Raw genomic sequence first — 13,980 nt, 5'->3', positions numbered from 1 at the left:
TACCACAAAAAGCATGTGGTATGTCTGCTACTTTTTGGTAAGCTTTCGTCGCTTTATTGAGTTGTTTAGCGTTGGAAGCTAATTTTTGTTGGACCCTTGATTTTGGTTAGGTGTGTATTGGCTTGTAATAGATATTTCTTTCAGCTTGCCCACAAAGCTATTTAACTTCTTAAAAGTATGCGTACTTTTCATAAGGTATTGGCAGGAGCTCTGAAGACATACCCACAGAACTACTTGTTTGCAAAACAATCGTGATTTATCTTTCAAAAAGTTTCATATTACAAAACGCTTAGACCAAGAGAATGTTCCGTACCTACTGGTGTTCAAGCTCCATTGTAAGTTCAAATGATTCAAAAGGCTCTGAGACCTATGGGACTATGATGTCATCAGCCCCTAGAACGTAGAACTACTTAAACCTAACTAACCTAAGGACATCACGCACGTCCATGCTCAAGGCAGGATTCGAACCTGCAACCGTAGTGGTCGCGCGGTTCCAGACTGAAGCGCCTAGAACCGCTTTTCCGTACCGGCAGGCTGATTGTAAGTAATCCAATCCTGTATTACCTTCCGTCACAACCAGAGATTCTCTGAGCTATCGTATCTTGAAAGACCACTTCGGTTTGTAACATGCTTTTGTAAAGGTCGTTCAACCTCGTACTGTCTTGTTGGACTTCAATGACTTTGTAGCACCTTGCGGTTTCAAAAGCATTAATCCCTGTCTTTCGGTAGCTCTTCAATAACATTCTTATCGAGAGTGTTCTCATATTAGAAATACTATTTTGACATTATCTAATCTTTTAATGGTTCTGAATCACTGTGTATTTATTACAAAAACCCTTACTTTTGGATCACGGTCCTCACTCATACAGGGTATTTCTGTAAGAGCGTGCAAAAATGTAACACAACATAGAGAATGTTCCATTGAACAATTTGAGGTAGGGAACCTGGGACTGGAGAAGCAAGCTTAAGGAGATTTGGAAGTAAACTTGCTTACCGCTTTGTCTGGCATTACTGTTTTCCAGTTTATTTACAACTAACATGCGTACAACCTTACACGTACTGTTCTGTTTATTTACATGTACATTCTTTGTTTCCTACAAAGAAACGAGGAAGTTATGATGTAGGTTTTGGTTATTTTACTTGTCCTTAAGGCGGCTATGTTGTGTAATATTTACATCGTCCCATGATAGAACGTGCTACAAATCAACGACAGACCGAGTCATTATTCGGTGTTATTCAGAGACGAACAGATGGAGCAATACCGGCACAGTTTCGCAGATCTCACTGACATGCACTTTGTGTATGGGGAAGTGCAGAGGAGAGAGCTATTCGCTACTTTCACAACGCCACACAATCACATTGGGAATTCCGGAGGCAGGCGTCGTTTCTGTAGATTGGGCTTGCACTTCGCAATATCAGAGGCCATCCCATTCAACGGCCTCTCAGGCTTCGGTGTGGCCAGCAGCCGAATGACTTTCACCCGCAGTCGTCTATTCCTTTGTACAGCGTTTCTTGACTCACCTTCTTTGAATTAGGCCATCTGAATGTATACCCTCCACTTCACATGATATTTAGGACAGTAAGAAAGTCTTCATATACATTATCTGTAGTCAAAAGGTATTACTTTTTACGTATCACGTGGAATCGAAGTTGTTTCCAAACCTACGAACCACAATAAGAAGCTTCTATATGAGAGCAAGTTCCATAATCTTGAAACTTTGTAGCTGAAACAACATAGGCAAACGGTGAAAAAAGCTTTTAAAACGAAGCAACACACCATTTTTTTGTACAATTTTTTATAACTGTGGCCATTACTAATGTTGTTCTTATATTTTTCGAATAATATTTCAAATAATAATATGAAGTTGAAATTCCGGTGTCAGCAGGTGCACTAGCGCATATATTGTAACTACTACTCGTTTTATTTGTTTTATAACATTACCACACTTTTTTTATACCTGATAGTGCATGTGTTTAGTGCAATGCCCAGTCATGGTTACACAAACTGTCCTCACTGCTTTTGTCATATTTGTGGTGAATTTAGGATTAAGATATATCAGAGGAACATTACGGATTTCGTAAAAACTCTAGTTCCAATCCTTTGAATATAACTTATCGATCAGGATAAATAGTGTGCACAACGTGAGGAGTAAGAAATCGAAAGAAATCGTGGATGTAGAATCTGATATTCAAAATCCCAGTTCTGTTAAGAAATAACTGAAAGTGAGAGGGAGTGTTAGCCATCGTTTGTGGAGGTTTTAACTACGTCTTTAGGTAGCAACAACGGCCCACATGTTCCTGTTGTACCTAATGTACTGAAAAATTCAAAAAGCTACGCTGTCCGATGAGCCCCAGGCTTCAATTTCTGAACACTTACTTCCGTTTCTCCCTGAGAATTTGAGCTGTATCAGTGAGGAACAAGACCAGTGTTCCCATTAAGACGTCAAAGTTATTGAAGACAATGTCATGGTTGCTGGAATACTAGTACAACAGGTAATTCATTGGAGAAGAAACCATATCATTGGGTTCATCCGTAAGTTCGTAGCGCTTCTCCGTAAGTTCAACAAACACAACATACGCACGTAACACCGACTTTAGTTACCAGTACTATTGAGTCGTGGTCGGCTCGCGTTAATGCCGTTTTCCCTTTTGGGCATTTTGTCACCATGGAGTGGCGTCTTTTACCTCCCTCAGTGACTATCTGAATGAGTTGCTCACTTGCCTCCGTCAGTGGCAGCAGCAGCATTTTTGGATACTGGTAATGCTGTAACTTCTTTGGTGCGGCAGTTGTATTTCCGTGTCATGGTGTGTGTGTGGCAGTTGGTCGGTTGCGGCGGAGCAGTGAGGAAATCTCTGTGGCGTGTGATCAGGCCGGAGCCGCTGGCGGCGTGTATGCACGGTCGGAGTTGTGTGGCACCAGCTGCGAGAACTGCTGAGTTCGTCGCCCACCTGCATACTGGAGTTGAGTAATCAGTGAAGCTGTCATCAAAGCTCAACCGTTGTGACATCTCTTCGCTGATTGCTGGTTGTTGCATCATGGGCTATCCCCACAAGCAGCAACGTGATGGCGTGTTGGAGTCGGCAAAATTTTGCAGCCGTCTCTCTGTATGGTGTTTAACCTTCGAAACGATTATAATTTGTTGGTGAAGTGCAGCAGCGGCATCTTCTGCCTTGTGGCCGTTAACTTTCTGGTTACCTGCCCTGGTCATTAGGTTAGTTTCTCCACAGTGTGTTTTCCTCGCCGTGTTGATGCTGTTCGGCATGGCGCACAGTTGGACAGCGTGGTGTTGTTCTCTTTTTCCCTCTGTTAATTCTGCCTAGACTGTATTTATATGCCAATTATTAAGACATAATTTTGCTGCAATCCTCATCTTAGCTGGTACCTTTGGTTGTCGTGCTGTTGGTCGGGTGGAAGGGAATTAATTAGGCGGTTGGTTGGTTCGTCAGCCGTCCCTAGGTCGTGCTGCAACCCGATTGTTTAGTGTTACGCTTGGCTGTCTGTCTCACCTGAACTGCGGTTAGGATTTCCTCTCAGGCCATCCCTTGGAACACTTCTAAGCACCACTGTTTGTGATTATCATTTTATTTGGTCGCATTTACTGTGCCGGGCTTTCAGCCGTGTATTAATATTGTCTGTTTTATGTTTAGGATGTGGCCTTCAGCCGAACTTCATAAGAACTTTAAGATTAGGCCTTCAGCCGTGTTTCATTGAAAATTTTTGTTCCTCTGTATTTAGGCCTTCACCTCCGTTTGTTTCAGAATCTGTGGCTTTAATATGTAAATCCTTCTCTGTAAGGTTTCTCTTTACTTATTTTGAATTCTTGAAACGGCCTTCAGCCGTGTTCGGTAAATGTTTATCTTAAGGTTGTCCTTAATTATTCTTGTGTAATTGCTTGGGCCTTCAGCCGAAAAGATATTTCAAGTTCTTTTAAGATGTTTTTCTGTTGTACTGTGTAAAGGCTTAGAGTCCCTCTTTTATTATGTAAAGAAAATTTTTTTAAGTGGGCTTTCAGCAGAATAATTAACTTGAATTTTCCTTAATATGGACTTTAGCAGGAAAATATTGTGATTTTACTTAAGTAAGGCCTTCAGCCGTTACTCTAAATCCTGGTATTTTAAAAGCAATCATTTAAACTTATTCTGGAGAAGTTACTTGGGCCCTAAATCATGAATTGACCTTTGTTGTTTTAAAGAGAAAACTGTGCAATGGTTTAAGGAATAAAGTTGTGTGTGTTCTTGTATAACTAACAGTAATTGACCTTGGGCCCTTTCCACAACCTGATCCGCTCTGTCCTGCGAATCCAGATTTCCCTATGTTCTCCTTCACTATTTACAGTAGTCTGCAAACTCTGGCGTTATTTATCGATTCCGCGACTGTAGAAATCATGTGATTTTGATGCGAAGAACTTGTCAAGCCACTTTCGGAGCGCATTTTCGGCCGGAAGCGAAGTGCCTTGATAGTTGTTCGATAGAGAGCGGAAAAGATAAAAATGTGAGGGCGCGAGATCAGGTGAATAAGGTGGGTACGGAAGAACTTTTCTGCCCAACGCCTGTACAGCGCTTTCTACCACTCCAGGAGAATGCGGGCGGGCATTATCGTGGAGTAGCCTCACTTCTTGCAATCTTCTTGATCGTTGTTCTTGGACAGCGTCTGCAAGACGTCTCAGTTGTTCCCAATAAAATCAACAATGATGGTTATCAGGTCACCTTCCATTCGGAAAGTGGGTGCACTCAGCGACTGTTATGTGGCTTATAAATCACAGAGTGCAGCAACCAGTCGTCCTTTTTTAGGTTTTATTACGCAAATCCATACTTCGGCTTGTGGCTAGCCATTCTGAATACACTATTTTCCATTCTCGATGCATTTAAGTCCCTTATGTTCGGGCATCAGTCACTTTATTCAAAGAACTGTGACTGAAGCCTGAACGACAGGGACTTCTATGCATCGAGAATGGAAAATAGTGCATTGAGAATGGCTAGCCACAAGCCGAAGTCTGGATTTGCGTAATAAAGCCTAAAAAAGGACGACTGGTTGCTGCACTCTATAATTTGTAAGTGATGATTACATCTCGAGGAACCAGTTCATACTACACCACGCCATCGCCGTTCCACCAGATGCATGACATTATCTTTTCTGGATGCGCGCACTTCTTTTTAGAAGGAGTTGCTGCGTTGTTTGGTCTCAACCGCTCCGTTATTTTCCTTGCATTGCATAGAGACACCATTTCTCGTCACCAGTAACGACACAGAGTAGGAATGGTTAGTGATGTTCTGGAGCCAATTTATGAAGAGCAAGCAGAGGTGCACATATGACGGCCAGCTGACTTTGTGATTTTGGCTTAGAACATGCGATACCCATACACCCGATTTTTAGACCTTCCACATTGCATGCAAATGTTGATGGTGTTAGGACAGCAACCAGCCACAAATTTAATTTGAGTTCCTTTATTCAAAGGAAACCGTTACCGGTTTCGAATCGTTGCGATTCATCATCAGACGGTTTACACGCTTTCTTTCTGACATTTGGTGTGTTTTTATAGATTAATGTCAGAAAGAAAGCGTGTAAACCGACTGATGATGAATCGAAACGATTCGAAACCGGTAACGGTTTCCTTTGAACAAAGGAACGCAAAGTAAATTTTTGGCTGGCTGCTGTCCTAACACCATCAACATTTGTCTTCAAAAACAGCGACGGTCTCCAACATGTCATCATATGACAAAATTGCATAGCATGCAAATGTTGTAGGATGGTGGAATGACTGCAGTTCATCACATTTGCCAGTTCTCGAGTACACTGGTTTGGATAATTGTGGATTAATGCGTATAAACTATCTTCGTCAAACTTCCAAGGTCTTCCTGAAAGTGGAGACTCGCTAATGTCAAAATGACCTTCCTTAAAACGAGAAAACCATTTCCCTGCTGTGCTCTGTCCAATAGCATTAGCCCCATACACGGCGCAAACGCTTCTGGATGTCTCCGCTGCTGTCACGCCTGTGCTGAACTCAAACTTGTTAAATCCGCAGGCCAGGACAGGTAGTTGGAACTGTGGAAAGGGGAAAAAAATGAGTGGCTGTCAGTTACACTCGAACACATATAACTTTATTTAGTTCAAAAAATGGTTCAAATGGCTCTGAGCACTATGGGACTCAACTGCTGTGGTCATTAGTCCCCTAGAACTTAGAACTACTTAAACCTAACTAACCTAAGGACATCACACACATCCATGCCCGAGGCAGGATTCGAACCTGCGACCGTAGCAGTCGCACGGTTCCGGACTGCGCGCCTAGAACCGCGAGACCACCGCGGCCGGCCTTTATTTAGTTGGCCAAACATTACAGCGCAATTTTCCGAGCTTAACAATGGACTGAATGTGTCACACAATCTTAGGGCTCAAGGGCACAACCTCTTTAATATTTAAAACGGCTGAAGACCCATGATGTGAAACACAACTTCAACAAATTTTCAAAAGGCAGAAAACGTAAGGTTTTGGTTCAAATGGCTCTGAGGACTATAGGACTACTGCTGAGGTCATCAGTCCCCTAGAACTTAGAACTACTTGAACCTATCTAACCTGAGGATATCACACACATCCATGCCCGTGGCAGGATTCGAACCTGCGACCGTAGTAATCGCGCGGCTCCAGACTGTAGCGCCTAGAACCGCTAGGTCAATCCGGCCGGCCGCAAGGTTTTGTCCTTAAATAATATTTCAAATGAGGCTGAAGGCCCATACGCTCTAAGACTTGACAAGTAAGAAATTTTCAATTTTAAAACGGGTGAAGGCCAACTAGAAGCATACAGCGGCGCTCAGATGTTTCCGGGGGTCGGTCTGCACTTGAAAAATAAACGTTCGCTAAGGGGCAGACAGGTAGTAGGCCTTACTACACTCCTGGAAATGGAACAAAGAACACATTGACACCGGTGTGTCAGACCCACCATACTTGCTCCGGACACTGCGAGAGGGCTGTACAAGCAATGATCACACGCACGGCACAGCGGACACACCAGGAACCGCGGTGGTGGCCGTCGAATGGCGCTAGCTGCGCAGCATTTGTGCACCGCCGCCGTCAGTGTCAGCCAGTTTGCCGTGGCATACGGAGCTGCATCGCAGTCTTTAACACTGGTAGCATGCCGCGACAGCGTGGACGTGAACCGGATGTGCAGTTGACGGACTTTGAGCGAGGGCGTATAGTGGGCATGCGGGAGGCCAGGTGGACGTACCGCCGAATTGCTCAACACGTGGGGCGTGAGGTCTCCATAGTACATCGATGTTGTCGCCAGTTGTCGGCAGAAGGTGCACGTGCCCGTCGACCTAGGACCGGACCGCAGCGACGCACGGATGCACGCCAAGACCGTAGGATCCTACGCAGTGCCGTAGGGGACCGCACCGCCACTTCCCAGCAAATTAGGGACACTGTTGCTCCTGGGGTATCGGCGAGGACCATTCGCAACCGTCTCCATGAAGCTGGGCTACGGTCCCGCACACCGTTAGGCCGTCCTCCGCTCACGCCCCAACATCGTGCAGCCCGCCTCCAGTGGTGTCGCGACAGGCGTGAATGGAGGGACGAATGGAGACGTGTCGTCTTCAGCGATGAGAGTCGCTTCTGCCTTGGTGCCAATGATGGTCGTATGCGTGTTTGGCACCGTGCAGGTGAGCGCCACAATCAGGACTGCATACGACCGAGGCACACAGGGCCAACACCCGGCATCATGGTGTGGGGAGCGGTCTCCTACACTGGCCGTACACCTCTGGTGATCGTCGAGGGGACACTGAATAGTGCACGGTACATCCAAACCGTCATCGAACCCATCGTTCTACCATTCCTAGACCGGCAAGGGAACTTGCTGTTCCAACAGGACAATGCACGTCCGCATGTATCCCGTGCCACCCAACGTGCTCTAGAAGGTGTAAGTCAACTACCCTGGCCAGCAAGATCTCCGGATCTGTCCCCCATTTAGCATGTTTGGGACTGGATGAAGCGTCGTCTCACGCGGTCTGCACGTCCAGCACGAACGCTGGTCCAACTGAGGCGCCAGGTGGAAATGGCATGGCAAGCCGTTCCACAGGACTACATCCAGCATCTCTACGATCGTCTCCATGGGAGAATAGCAGCCTGCATTGCTGCGAAAGGTGGATATACACTGTACTAGTGCCGACATTGTGCATGCTCTGTTGCCTGTGTCTATGTGCCTGTGGTTCTGTCAGTGTGATCATGTGATGTATCTGACCCCAGGAATGTGTCAATAAAGTTTCCCCTTCCTGGGACAATGAATTCACGGTGTTCTTATTTGAATTTCCAGGAGTGTATATCCGATGCGCCGGCAACCCAACCGAGAGACAGTCAACGGACCGACCCACAAGACGACTTGCTTTCAACCCGATCACTACACAAGGAACTCCAAACGCAAAAGGCGTAGCCGCCCACAACGGAGTATGCATAAGCTGTCAAAACTACACACATGTGTTGGACAGCAACAACACGGTGAGGAAAGGACGCTGCTTGAATTTTACGTCAGTGGCCAGGGCAGGTAATGGAGCGCTAACGGCCACAAGGCAGAAACTCCCGCTGGTGCACTTGGATTTCAAAAAAACAAAATACAGTTAAACTCCACCAGATGGTGGCCAAACTTTCGCCAACTCGAACACTCGCTGTTCCAATCATGAAAACGAACGGCACAAAGTGAACAGACTGGTTTCGGTAATTGAATCGCCACTCTACTTTGATATCCTCGGTCGGTGAGCCACGAAGGTCGTTGCAGTCGGAACAGCTCCCACACACTCCGACACTGTGTAGAGATCGCCAGCGGGCACGGCCCACTGCTTCGCGTTAAGATTTCCTGACTGATCCACACCAACCGACCGACTGCCGCACACCGGCTAATCGTAAACTGTAAGCACCAGAACAAAGATAGCACAAGGAGCGAATATCGATACACACCGTTGCTGCCATACGTAGAAAGAGGAAGAACCACGGCATAACCGCAATAACCGAGGGAAACCAAACGAAGAGTAAGGTTTAAATCAACACATAAGCCGGGACCGGCACGGCTCAAAGAACATGTCGGAAATGTTCCAATTTCTCCACTTGTCAGTCCATCCCTTTGTGTCCAGAGCTCCACTCACTATCTCCAAGTGGCAAATTGACAATATGTAAACTCAAATAGCAATAGTGAACTACAATTAAAATTGAAAATCCAATAATAAACTCATAGCGACTGGGATACCAACAGGCAAAACATAAACGCTACGGACCTAATACATGCTTTATGCAAACTAGAGAATGGAAATATAAGCCAATGAACCAATAATTTGTATGTAATAGGCAGGTTTTTTTAAGTTTTGACTTCATAAGACCTTAGATCATTTATAACAAGACAAGTTGTAACAAAGCTGCAGGTGAAAAAGAAAACCAGTGCAGATATAAATTTGGTAACCAAAGACACTATAAGATTAAACTGTTATCTAACAAAAATGTAGCACTGCGTTCCCGCATCAGGGGCAGAGACTGCAGCTGCCACCCTCTCTTTAAAAATACATAAAATATAAGAGTTAGCAACTGCGAACCGGAAGATTAAATGGGAGGCATGCAAAGAATGTACTTATGAGAAATGATTAATTTAAAATAGATTCATGGTTGTAGTACCAATCTTTAATTGGTCAAATCAACGTAATAATTGTAAATTTCCAGAACAACTACTCATCTCATTAAATTGTCACCTATTTCCACCTTATTGTCATTCAGTGCTATGTCAATGACATATTTCCTTAATTGGCCATAACGTTACCAATAAGGGTAACAAAGCTGCTTAGAAAGTCTATGCCCGCTATTTTTTCTCCTTACTTTGGTGCTAGTGTTAGAAGACAACACGTAAAATTGCAAGTCACTCCACAGCTGACTGTAGGCAGTCGACTGGATACAGGGATTAGTGATCACAAGGTCATTGTAGCTAGGCTCAATACCATTTCTTCCAAATCCATCAGAAACAAACGCAAAATAATTTTATTTAAAAAAGCGGATAAAGTGCCACTAGAAGCCTTCCTAAAAGACAATTTCCATTCCTTCCGAACTGACTATGCGAATGTAGACGAGATGTGGCTCAAATTCAAAGATATAGTAGCAACAGCAATTGAGATATTCATACCTCATAAATTGGTAAGAGATGGAACGGATCCCCCGTGGTACACAAAAAAGGTCCGAACGCTGTTGCAGAGGCAACGGAAAAAGCATGCGAAGTTCAGAAGAACGCGAAATCCTGAGATGGGCTAAAATTTACAGACGCGCGAAATTTGGCACGGACTTCGATGCGAGATGCCTTTAATAGGTTCCACAACGAAACATTGTCTCGAAATTTGGTAGAAAATCCAAAGAAATTCTGGTCGTATGTAAAGTACACAAGCGGCAAGACGCAGTCAATACCTTCGCTGCGCAGTGCCGATGGTACTGTTATCGACGACTGCGCCGCTAAAGCGGAGTTATTGAACGCAGTTTTCCGAAATTCCTTCACCAGGGAAGACGAATGGAATATTCCAGAATTTGAAACACGAACATCTGCTAGCATGAGTTTCTTAGAAGTAGATACCTTAGGGGTTGCGAAGCAACTCAAATCGCTTGATACGGGCAAGTCTTCAGGTCCAGATTGTATACCGATTAGGTTCCTTTCAGATTACGCTGATACTATAGCTCCCTACTTAGCACTCATATACAACCGCTCGCTCACCGATAGATCTGTACCTACAGATTGGAAAATTGCGCAGGTCGCACCAGTGTTCAAGAAGGGTAGTAGGAGTAATCCATTTAACTACAGACCTATATCATTGACGTCGGTTTGCAGTAGGGTTTTGGAGCATATACTGTATTCAAACATTATGAATCACCTCGAAGGGAACGATCTATTGACACGTAATCAGCATGGCTTCAGAAAACATCGCTCTTGTGCAACGCAGCTAGCTCTTTATTCGCACGAAGTAATGGCCGCTATCGACAGGGGATCTCAAGTTGATTCCGTATTTCTAGATTTCCGGAAAGCTTTTGACACCGTTCCTCACAAGCGACTTCTAATCACGCTGCGGAGCTATGGGGTATCGTATCAGTTGTGCGACTGGATTCGTGATTTCCTGTCAGGAAGGTCGCAGTTCGTAGTAATAGACGGCAAATCATCGAGTAAAACTGAAGTGATATCAGGTCTTCCCCAGGGAAGCGTCCTGGGACCTCTACTGTTCCTGATCTATATAAATGACCTGGGTGACAATCTGAGCAGTTCTCTTAGGTTGTTCGCAGATGATGCTGTAATTTACCGTCTAGTAAGGTCATCCGAAGACCAGTATCAGCTGCAAAGCGATTTAGAAAAGATTGCTGTATGGTGTGTCAGGTGGCAGTTGACGCTAAATAACGGAAAGTGTGAGATGATCCACATGAGTTCCAAAAGAAATCCGTTGGAATTCGATTACTCGATAAATAGTACAATTCTCAAGGCTGTCAATTCAACTAAGTACCTGGGTGTTAAAATTACAAACAACTTCAGTTGGAAGGACCACATAGATAATATTGTCGGGAAGGCGAGCCAAAGGTTGCGTTTCATTGGCAGGACACTTAGAAGATGCAACAAGTCCACTAAAGAGACAGCTTACACTACACTCGTTCGTCCTCTGTTAGAATATTGCTTCGTGGTGTGGGATCCTTACCAGGCGGGATTGACGGAGGACATCGAGAGGGTGCAAAGAAGGGCAGCTCGTTTTGTATTATTGCGTTATAGGGGAGAGAGTGTGGCAGATATGATACACAAGTTGGGATGGAAGTCATTACAGCATAGACGTTTTTCGTCGCGGCGAGACCTTTTTACGAAATTTCAGTCACCAACTTTCTCTTCCGAATGCGAAAATATTTTGTTGAGCCCAACCTACATAGGTAGGAATGATCATCAAAATAAAATAAGAGAAATCAGAGCTCGAACAGAAAGGTTTAGGTGTTCGTTTTTCCCGCTCGCTGTTCGGGAGTAGAATAGTAGAGAGATAGTATGATTGTGGTTCGATGAACCCTCTGCCAAGCACTTAAATGTGAATTGCAGAGTAGTCATGTAGATGTAGTTGTGGTGCGTTTGGTGTGCAAAATGAAAAAAAAACTTCTGGTACGATGTAGTGATGAAATTATTCGTAAGAGATGGTTTAACATCGGCCAAAGATTATGCACGGCTTGTAAATGTGTATGGTAGCTTTTCACCTTCAAATCCCGTGAATAAATGGGCGGTCGAGTATACACGACGGCGTGAAAGCGTTCGAGATGATCGACGCGAATGACGTCTGAAAAGTGGAAGCTCACAGGAAACCGTAGACAAACAGCGTGATATGATTTTGGAAGATCAGCGTATAAAAATGTATGGCGTTGCTAATGCTCTAGGGATATATATAAAAAAAAAGTGTAGGTCACATCTTACAACAGGAACTGAAGATGAGAAAACTTTGTAAAAGATGTCAAAATGGAAATGAGCGTGTGGCATCGTTGGCCGGAAAGCCCCATCCGGGGAACTTCAGCCGCCAAGTGCAAGTCTTATTACAGCCGACGCCGCATTGGGCGACTTCAGCGCAGATGATGAGGACAAAACAACACCCAGTCCCCGAGTGGAGAAAATCTCCCACCCCGTCCGGAACCGAACCCGGGACCGTTTGCATGGGAGGCGAGCACGTTACCACCCAGCTAAGCAGGCGGACTGTGGAAGATAAGTGCCGCGTTTGCCCACTGCGGATCACAATCGCGCGAGGCTTTCACAAAAGTGCTTGGTACGTTTTTAAAAAAGAAACAAAATGAGTTTCCGCGTCCATATGTAACAGTGGATGACCACTACACACCCGAATCAAAACAGTAGTATATGCAGTGGATAGAATCCGGTTCTTCGGCTCCAAAGATCGTGGCGTCGGTGTTTGTTGATTGACTATGTCGAAAAAAGTAAAATGAGGATTGGAGAATACAATTCTCAACGTCTAGAGAAACTGCACGCAAGACCTCTAGAAAACAGATCTGATTTAAAGAAGGAAACATGTTCCACCGTCCCCAGTAGCTGAGTGATCAGCGCGACAGGATGCCAGGGTTCGATTCCTGGCTGGGTCGGAGATTTTCTCCTTTCAAGGACTGGGTGTTGTCCTAATCATCACCATTTCATCCCCATCGACGCGCAAGTCGCCGAAGTGTCGTCAACTCGAAAGACTTGCATCACGCCAACGATCTACCCGACAGGAGGCCCTAGTGACACGACGAGAATCAGGACTATACGCCAGCCCACAAAAATGGTGTTGTTTGTTAGTATTTACTGTGAAACAGCGTTATCAGCACTTCTCACTGTTTGAAAGAGGTCTCATCGTGGGCCTTTGTTTGCCCAGCTGCTCGAACAGTGGAACAGCCATATTTCATGAGCATTCAGATGGGACAGAACACAGTTACTCAGAATACCATTAATTTCTAGATTCTAATATGGCAGATTAGTGCTACATACAGGATTTGTATCAATTGGATTATAATGAGGAATAATCCTATTTATTGCACCAGAAGTATTAATCTTCATTTCATTTTTCTGAGCCTTCTTTAGGAGAAGACTAGCACCAACAATTGAACTAGGAATACTATGACCTCCAATAGGAATTCAACCTTTTAATCCTATACAAATTCCATTACTTAATACAGCTATTCTTTTAGCCTCAGGAGTAACCGTAACATGAGCACATCACAGTTTAATAGAATATAATCATGCTCAAGCATTACAAGGATTATTCCTTACAGTATTATTAGGACTCTATTTCACAATACTTCAATCATAGAAATATTGAGAAGCACCTTTCACTATTGCAGACGCAGTTTATGGATCAACATTCTTTGTTGCAACAGGATTCGATGGTCTCCACATAATTATTGGAACAATCTTCTTATAAACATGTCTACTTCGACACTCAATAAATCAATTCTCACCAAGACACCACTTTGGATTTGAAGCA

This window comes from Schistocerca gregaria, chromosome 1 (assembly GCF_023897955.1).
Source record: "Schistocerca gregaria isolate iqSchGreg1 chromosome 1, iqSchGreg1.2, whole genome shotgun sequence".
NCBI lineage: Eukaryota > Metazoa > Arthropoda > Insecta > Orthoptera > Acrididae > Schistocerca > Schistocerca gregaria.
Note: the sequence above shows the minus strand (reverse complement) of the source record.